This window comes from Chiloscyllium plagiosum, unplaced genomic scaffold, assembly GCF_037043375.1.
Source record: "Chiloscyllium plagiosum isolate Xiang-an unplaced genomic scaffold, Cpla_swu_hap1 HiC_scaffold_27, whole genome shotgun sequence".
Lineage (NCBI taxonomy): Eukaryota > Metazoa > Chordata > Chondrichthyes > Orectolobiformes > Hemiscylliidae > Chiloscyllium > Chiloscyllium plagiosum.
The window spans coordinates 78,342,780-78,352,590 of NW_028270165.1; positions in this window are offsets into that span (position 1 = coordinate 78,342,780).

The following is a 9,811-nucleotide window of genomic DNA, read 5'->3' on the forward strand; positions in this document are numbered from 1 at the left end:
CCCGCTGTTGGCTTTGCCCTGCCCCTTGCTCCTCCCCCTCTTGTCCCTCCCACCCCCATTCCAATTGTTGTCGTCACAATGGCCCTGTCAATTTCGGAGTGAAACTCACTTCGTCTGGACAACACTTCATCCTGGGAGGGACAGAGAGAGGGAAATCTGTTCACTTGAAGCAACTAGAGTTAATCCAGGGAGGGAGCAGACTCTGCAAATTCAGGTATGTGTTTTAATTACCCAGGTGAGGAGGGACAAAAGGATAGAGATTAGGAAGGAGGTGGAATAAATCTCTTTTCTGTTTTTACTTTATCTTTTCTTTTCTACCCTGGACTGACAGGCACGACTTTAATCGTCTCTTTTTACAGAGTATTTGAAGATTTGAAGACAGAATTTTCAAAAATCAACAGATGAGGCCTGGAACATCGACTCCCTTGCTCCTCGGATGATGGCTGACCTGGTGTGCTTTTCCAGCACTGCACTTTTTTAATTCTGCCTCTCCAGTGTCTGCAGACCTCACTTTGATGTCAATGTCTGACAGTCACTCAATCCATCAGGACAGCAAGGATTTTCGACTGTCATTCCGAGAGAAGGAACAAAGCTTTTTGGTTCCGTTTGAGTATGTTTTCAGCATCAGTGGGAGTGGATGAGAGATCTTACTGCTGCAGCTCACTGAGTATGGGCCTGGAAAGAAGAGTTCACAGCAGGGAGGGGCTCTACACGTGTGCAGCTGAGGCTTCGGCCATGGAGAAACCAGAGAAATTCCACCCCATGGAGAAACCGTGGAAGTGTGGGGACCGCAGGAAAGGCTTCTGTGCCCTGTTTGTCCTGGAGACTCATCGGCGCAGTCACACCGGGGAGCGGCCATTCTCCTGCCCCGAGTGCGGGAAGGGCTTCAGCAATTCATCCCATCTGCTGGCCCAACGGCGGATCCATACAGGAGAGAGGCCCTTCAGCTGCCCCTTATGCGGGAAAGTCTTCAGCAATTCTTCTGCCTTGCTGACGCACCAGTGGATCTACACGGGGGAAGCGGCTGTTCCCGTGCCCCGAATGTGGGAAGGCCTTCAGCAATTCCTCCACCCTGCTGACCCACTGGCGTGTCCACACTGGGGAGAGGCCCTTTGTCTGCCCTGAGTGTGGGAAAGGCTTTATGCAGGCCTTTACCCTGCTCACAAACCAGCAGGTCAGCTGCCCCGAGTTCAGGAAGGGATTTACCTAGACCTCTGCCCTGTTGAGGCACCAGTGAGTTCACATGCCATCGCAGGGGAACTGAAAGAGGGACGGTAGAGTGCCATAATCAACTGGACTATCACCCCAGTTCCAGGGACTCCCGGGTTCGAATCCCGCTGTGACAGATGGCTGATTTGGAATTCGGTCAGAAATCTGGAATTCAGAATGTAACAATGAAACCATCTTCGGGGAGGGGGGTGTGGTGGTTGGAGAAAACCCCCATCTGATTCACTCACGTCCTTTTCAGGGAAGGAAACTGTCGTTGTGGGAAAGGATGCATTCAGTCATCCCAGTTGCATCCTTTACCCGGTCTGGCCTGCACGTGACAGACCCACAGCAGTGTGGTTGACTGTACACTGTCTCCTAGGAGAAAGTGAGGACTGCAGATGCTGGAGACCAGAGTTGAAAAGTGGGGTGCTGGAAAAACACAGCAGGCCAGGCAGCATCTGAGGAGCAGGAGAATCGACGTTTCGGGCATAAGCCCCGCTTCAGGGATGAGGCTGGTGTGTCAAGCAGGCTGAGATAAAGGGTAGGGGGGAAGGAATTTGGGGGAGGGGTGCTGGGAATACGGTAGGTGGAAGGAGGTGAGGGTGAGGGTGATAGGCCGGAGAGGGGGTGGGGCGGAGAGGTCGGGAAGAAGATTGCAGGTCAAGAGGGCGGTGCTGAATCCAGGGGTTGGGACTGAGATAAGGTGGGGGGAGGGGAAAAACAACTATCCATCACCACCCTCTGTCTTCCACCTTTGAGCCGAGAGAGCAGGGTTTTGCAAATTTCCAATTGTTCATATTGGAAATGAAACTGAAAACCTGTTTGTTGAGCTGGTGGATTCTTGGTTGGATGTAGAATGGTAGAAGTTGGATGTGTAGTTGCACGGTGGTTCAGCGGTTAGCACTGCTGCTCACAGTGCCAGGGGCCCAGTGTCAATTCCAGCCTCAGGGTGAGTGTCCGTGTGGACTTTGCACATCCCCACCTCCCATGGTGCTCTGATTTCCTCCCACAATCCAAAGATGTTCAGGTTGGGTGAATTTGCCATGCTCAATTGTCCATACTGTATTTGTGTTGGACAGGTGCATTGGCCTGGGGTAAATGTAGACAAATGGGCCCAGTTCGGTTACTCTTCAGACGGCCCATGTGGACTTGTTGGGCCGAGGGCTGTTTCCACACTGTAGGGATTCAATCAGCCTCCTGACTGTCAACTCTAGGAAAAAGACACCTTATCTATACTCCTCACGATTGTATAAACCTCTATAAAGTCACCTCTCAACTTCCTCGGATCCAGTGGAAAAAGTCCCAGTCTATCCAGCCTCTCCTCATAACCCAAACCCTCCATTTCTGGTTAAGTAGGGAAGAGGGAATTGTATTGAATCACATAAATGTAGGGTCTGAAACAATTCGGCTGTGTGCTTGTTTGAGATAATAAGAGTCTCTGGGGTAAGTAATGATGAATCCAACTATTTTGGTCACAAAATTGAACAATCATTGTGTAACAAAAGGATCTACTCTGATAGGGAGGTAGTGATCATTTCTACAATAAGTGAATAGTTTGTGGATCAGGGAGAGGGGAGGGCAAGAAGTGTCTGTGATAAATTAAACAAAGAACTGCGGGTGCTGTAAATCTAAAACAAAAAACAGAAATCACTGGAGAAACTATAAGCATCTGTGGAGGGAAAGTAGAGCTAATGTTTCGAGTCCAACGACTCTTCTTTGGGATTCTGAAATTATTCATGAAAACCACTTCAGTCATCTGCCCAGTTTTCAGACCATAATACACAGGAGCAGAATGAGGCCATTTGGTCCATGGAGTCTGCTCCACCAGTCAATCATGTCTGATATGTTTCTCAGAGGAGAAAGTGAGGTCTGCAGATGCTGGAGATCAGAGCTGAAAATGTGTTGCTGGAACAGTGCAGCAGGTCAGGCAGCATCCAGGGAACAGGAGAATCGACGTTTCGGGCATAAGCCCTTCTCCATGCATTCCTGAAGAAGGGCTTATGCCCGAAACGTCGATTCTCCTGTTCCCTGGATGCTGTCTGACCTGCTGCGCTGTTCCAGCAACACATTTTCAGCTCTGATATGTTTCTCAACCCTGTTCTGTTGTCTTCTCCTCATAACCCTTGATCCCCTTACTAATCAAGAACCTATCTATCCCTGTCTTAAATGCCTTCAATGATTTGGCCTCCACAGCCGCAGCAACGAGATCCACAAGTTCACCACCCTCTATTTGAAGAAATTCCTCCTCTACTCAGTTCTGAAGGGCATCCCTTCACCCTGAGCCTATGTCCTCTGGTCTTAGTGGGTGGCACAGTGGCACAGTGGTTAGCACTGCTGCCTCACATCGCCAGAGACCCGGGTTCAATTCCCGCCTCAGGCGACTGACTGTGTGGAGTTTGCACGTTCTCCCCGTGTCTGCGTGGGTTTCCTCCGGGTGCTCCGGTTTCCTCCCACAGTCCAAAGATGTGCAGGGTCAGGTGAATTGGCCATACTAAATTGCCTATAGTGTTAGGTAAGGGGTAAATGTAGGGGTATGGGTGGGTTTCGCTTCGGCGGGTTGTGTGGATTTGTTGGGCCGAAGGGCCTGTTTCCACACTGTAAGTAATCTAATCTAATCTAAATCTAGTCTCTCTTACTTGTGGAAAACTCTTTTCCACATTCACTGTATCCAGTCATAGAATTGCACAGAATAGAAACAGACCCTTCGGTCTAACCAATCTATGTCGACTATAATCCCAAACTAAACTAGTCCCACCTGCCAGCGCTTGGCCCAATATCGTGTCAACATTTCTTAAACACGTACTTATCCAAATGTCTTTTCAATATTGTGACAGTACCCACACCCATCACTTCCTCTGCAAATTCATTCCAAACATGCACCATTCTTTGTATAAAACCATTGCCCCTTGTTTAGTTTTTAAATCTTTCTGCTCTCACCTTAAAAATATGTCCCTTAGTCTTGAAATCCCTCAGCCCAGGAAAAAGACCCCTGCCATTCATCTTATCTATACCCAGTCATGACTTTATGAATCTCTAAGATGAAGAGTCGCCTTGACTCAGCATTAACTTGCTCTCTCTGCATGGATGCTGCCTGACCCACTGTGATCTCCAGCATTTGTTATTTTCAGGAGTGATTCCAGCACCTGCAGGAATGCGCTCCTAAATTTTGTACCCAGTCGGTTAGATCTCTCCAGACCCTGTGAGATTTAACCTTACTCAATAATCCACCGTGCCATACAATCAATATAGTGTGCACTCTTTCAGCACACTGGTATGGTAAAGTGACTCACTGGTTCGCATTGCTGCCTCACATCACCAGGAACCCAGGTTCGATTCCAGCCTCAGGGTGACTGTGTGGAGTTTGCGTATTACCTTTCCGTATCCACGTGGGTTTCCTCCGGTTGTTCCGGTTCTGCCCACAGTTCAAAGATGTGTCGGTTAGCGTGAATTGGTCATGCTAAGTTTCCCCATAGCATGCAGGCTCAGTGCATTAGTCAAGGGTAAATGTAGAGGAATGGGTGTGGGTGGGTTATTCTTCAGAAGTTTGGTGTGGACGTTTTGGGTCAAATGGCCTGTTTCCACACTATAGGGATTCTATGGTATTCCCCAGTTCCAGAGTCTCAGAACTCTTTGCCTTTCCCATGGTCGGGGTGAGGGAGGAAAATAAAGTGTTTTACTCAGGAGAAAGGTTTGAGGAGTGTGAAGCTAAAATTAAACACAGAGCTTTGCTTGAACTCAAACTGAGTGACTTGGTGGGCAGTGGAAAAGGAAGGCTCAGTGGTTAGCACTGCTTCCTCAGTGCCATGGGCCCAGTTTCCATTCCAGCCTCGGGCATGACTGTGTGGTGTTTGCACCATCTTCCTCCCACCCCGTGTCTATATGTGTTTTCTCTGGGCGCTCCAATTTCCTCTCACAGATGTGCAGCTTAGGGTGATGTGGCCAGGCTAAATTGCCCATACTGTCCAGGGATGTGCAGGTTGGAGTGGATTGGCCATGCTAAGTTGTCCACAGTGCCCAGGCAAGTGTAGGTTTGGGTGCATTTGCTGTGCTAAATTACCCAGAGTGCCCAGGGATGTGCAGATTAGGTGCATTAGTCAGGGGTAAATGTAGAGCAACAGGGATAGAGGAATGGGTCTGGGTGGATTACCCTTTGTCAGGAAGGTGTTGGCTCATTGGGCAGAGTGGGCTGCTTCCACACTGGATCCAGTAAATAGACAAGGTCTTTTCCCTGGGATGGGGGAGTCCAGAACTAGAGGGTTATAGGTTTAGGGTGGAGTGGGGGGGATTTATAAATTGGACATAAGGGGCAACTATTTCACACAGAGGGTGTATGAAATGAACTATCAAAGGAAATGGAGAGGCCTGGTATGATTAGAGCATTTAAAAGGCATCTGGATAGGTATATGAATAGGAAGGGTTTAAGAGTGAGATGGATCAAGTGCTGGCAAATGGCACTTGGTTAAGTTAGGATATCTGGTCGCCACAGACAAGGTGAACCGAAGGGTCTGTTTCTGCACTGTATACCTCTGACTCTGTTCAGTTTCTCTCCGAATCTTCAGGAGAATTTGTAAGAGCAGAGTGAGAATGAGGGGGGTGGGGGGGGGGGGGGGGGGGGGGAGGAGGAGAGATAGAGAGAGAGAATGGGATAGTGCTTTCAATCTTGTGGAATAACAAAAGAAAACAATGTTCCACGGCAAGTAGAATTCCTTGTTCTGAATTTGTACCCCGGACTGACATTGATGACTTTTGTAATCTCTTTATACAGAGTATTTGAAGATCTGAAGAACGACGTTTCAAAATCAACAGATAAAGGGCTTATGCCCGAAATGTCAACTCTCCGACTCCTTGGTTGCTGCCTGACCTGCTGTGCTTTTTCAGCACTGCAATTTGACTCTGACGTGAAAGTGAGGACTGCAGACACTGGAGAATCAATGTCTGACAGTCACTCAATCCATCAGGACCACAATAATTTTCAACAATAATTTGGAGCTGGAGTTGGCTGAACTGAGGTGTATTCGAGAGGCTGAGAGGGTGATAGACAGAAGCTACAGGGACAGAGTTACACCGAAGAACAGAGGTAGCAGGGTAACAGTTAGAGGTGGGAAGGGGAGGAAGCAGGCAGTGCAGGGATCCCCTGTGGTCGTTCCCCTCAACAATAAGTATACCGCTTTGGATACTGTTGGGAGGGACGGCCTAGCAGGGGTAAGCTGCAATGAGTGGGTCTCTGGCACGAGGTCCAGCTCTGAGGCTCAGAAGGGAAAGGGGGAGAGGAGGAGAGTGCTAGTTATAGGAGACTCTATAGTTAGAGGGACAGACAGGCGGTTCTGTGGACATGGGCGAGACACTCGGATGGTTTGTTGCCTCCCGGGTGCCAGGGTCAGAGACATCTCGGACCATGTCTTCAGAATCCTTAAGGGGGAGAGTGTGCAGCCAGAAGTCGTGGTGCACTTTGGCACCAACGACATAGGTAGGAAGAGGGGTGGGGAGGTCATTCAGGAGCTCAGGGAGTTAGGCTGGAAGCTAAAAGCTAGGACGGACAGAGTCGTCATCTCTGGGTTGTTATCAGTGCCACGTGACAGTGAAGCAAGGAATAGGGAGAGAGTGCAGTTGAACACATGGCTGCAAGGATGGTGTAGGAGGGAGGGCTTCAGGTATTTGGACAATTGGACTGCATTCTGGGGAAGGTGGGACCTGTACAAGCAGGATGGGTTGCACCTGGACCAGAAGGGCACCAATATCCTGGGGGGTAGGTTTGCTAGCACTCTTCGGGGGGGGGGTTTAAACTAATTTGGCAGGGGGATGGGATCCGGAATTGTAGTCCAGCAAGTAGGTTAGCTGTTTTTCAGGATGTCCAAGAATGTAGGGAGGCTGTGGAGAAGGCAGCACTGACAGGGAATACTTGCGGACACAGAGATGGGTTCAAGTGTGTATACTTCAATGCAAGGAGTATCAGAAATAAGGTGGGTGAACTTAAGGCATGGATCAGTACTTGGGACTACGATGTTGTGGCCATCACGGAAACGTGGATAGAAGAGGGACAGGAATGGTTGTTGGAGGTTCCTGGTTACAGATGTTTCAGTAAGATTAGGGAGGGGGGTAAAAAAGGAGGGGGGGTGGCATTGCTAATTAGAAATGGTATAACGGCTGCAGAAAGGCAGTTCGAGGTAGATCTGCCTTTGGAGGTAGTATGGGCTGAAGTCAGAAATAGGAAAGGAGCAGTCACCTTGTTGGGTGTTTACTATCGGCCCCCCAATAGCAGCAGAGATGTGGAGAAACAGATTGGGAAACAGATTTTGGAAAGGTGCAGAAGCCACAGGGTAGTAATCATGGGCGATTTCAACTTCCCAAATATTGATTGGAAGCTCTTTAGATCAAGTGGATTGGACGGGGCGGTGTTTGTGCAGTGTGTCCAGGAAGCCTTTCTAACTCAGTATGTAGATTGTCCGACCACAGGAGAGGCCATATTGGATTTGGTACTTGGTAACGAACCGGAACAAGTGATGGGCTTGTTAGTGGGTGAGCATTTTGGTGATGGTGACCACAATTCTGTGACTTTACCTTGGTTATGGAGAGAGATAGGTGTGTGCAACAGGGTAGGTTTTACAATTGGGGTAAGGGTAAATACGATGCTACAAGACAAGATCTGAGGAGCACAAGTTGGGAGTATAGGCTGTCAGGGAAGGATGTCGTTGAAATGTGGAACTTTTTCAAGGAACAGATACGATGTGTCCTTGATATGTATGTACCTGTCAGGCAGGAAAGAAATGGTCGTGTGAGGGAACCTTGGTTGACGAGGGAGGTTGAATGTCTTGTAAAGAGGAAGAAGGAGGCTTACATAAGGTTGAAGAAACAAGGTTCAGACAGAACAGTGGAGGGATACAGGAGAGCCAGAAGGGACCTGAAGAAAGGGATTAGGAGAGCTAAGAGAGGGCATGAAAATTCTTTGGCGGGTAGGATCAAGGATAACCCCAAGGCCTTTTATGCGTATGTGAGAAACATGAGAATGACGAGAACGAGGGTAGGTCCGATCAAGGACAGTAGTGGGAGACTGTGTATTGAGTCGGAAGAGATAGGAAAGATCTTGAATGAGTACTTTTCTTCAGTATTTACAAATGAGAGGGACCGTATTGTTGAAGAGGAGAGTATGAAACGGACTGGTAAGCTCGAGGAGATACTTGTTAGGAAGGAAGATGTGTTGGGAATTTTGAAAAACTTAAGGATAGACAAGTCCCCCAGGCATGACGGGATATATCCTAGGATTATGTGGGAAGCAAGAGAGAAAATCGCAGAGCCATTGGCAATGATCTTTTTGTCTTCACTGTCAACAGGGGTGGTACCAGGGGACTGGAGAGTGGCGAATGTTGTGCCCCTGTTCAAAAAAGGAAATAGGGATAACCCCGGGAATTACATGCCAGTTAGTCTTACTTCGGTGATAGGCAAAGTAATGGAAAGGGTACTGAGGGATAGGATTTATGAGTATCTGGAAAGACACTGCTTGATTAGGGGCAGCCAGCATGGATTTGTGAGGGGTAGGTCTTGCCTTACAAGTCTTATTGAATTCTTTGAGGAGGTGACCAAGCATGTGGATGAGGGTAGAGCAGTGGATGTAGTATACATGGATTTTAGTAAGGCATTTGATAAGGTTCCCCATGGTAGGCTTATGCGGAAAGTCAGGAGGCATGGGATAGTGGGGAATTTGGCCAGTTGGATAGAAAACTGGCTAACCGGTCAAAGTTAGAGAGTGGTGGTAGATGGTAAATATTCAGCCTGGAGCCCAGTTACAAGTGGAGTTCCACAGGGATCAGTTCTGGGTCCTCTGCTGTTTGTAATGCTTATAATGACTTGGAAGAGGGAGTCGAAGGGTGGGTCAGTAAATTTGCAGACGATACGAAGATTAGTGGAGTTGTGGATAGTGAGGAGGGCTATTGTCGGCTGCAAAGGGACTTAGATATGATGCAGAGCTGGGCTGAGGAGTGGCAGATGGAGTTCAACCCTGTCAAGTGTGAGGTTGTCCATTTTGGAAAGACAAATAAGAATGCGGAATACAGGGTTCACAGTAGGGTTCTTAGTAAGGTGGAGGAGCAGAGGGATCTTGGGGTCTATGTTCATAGATCTTTGAAAGTTGCCACTCAGTGGATAGAGCTTGTAAGAAGGCCTATGGTGTATTAGCGTTCATTAGCAGAGGGATTGAATTCAAGAGTCGTGAGGTGATGTTGCAGCTGTACAGGACCTTGGTAAGGCCACATTTGGAGTAGTGTGTGCAGTTCTGGTCGCCTCATTTTAGGAAAGTTGTGGAAGCTTTGGAGAGGGTGCAGAGGAGATTTACCAGGATGTTGCCTGGAACGGAGAATAGGTCGTACGAGGATAGGTTGAGTGTGCTAGGCCTTTTCTCATTGGAACAGCGAAGGATGAGGGGTGACTTGATAGAGGTTAATAAGATGATCAGGGGAACAGATAGAGTATACAGTCAGAGATTTTTTCCCCCAGGTACAACAGAGTGTTACAAGGGGACATAAATTTAAGGTGAAGAGTGGAAGGTATGGGGGGATGTCAGGGGTAGGTTCTTTACCCAGAGAGTGGTGGGGGCATGGAATGCGCTTTC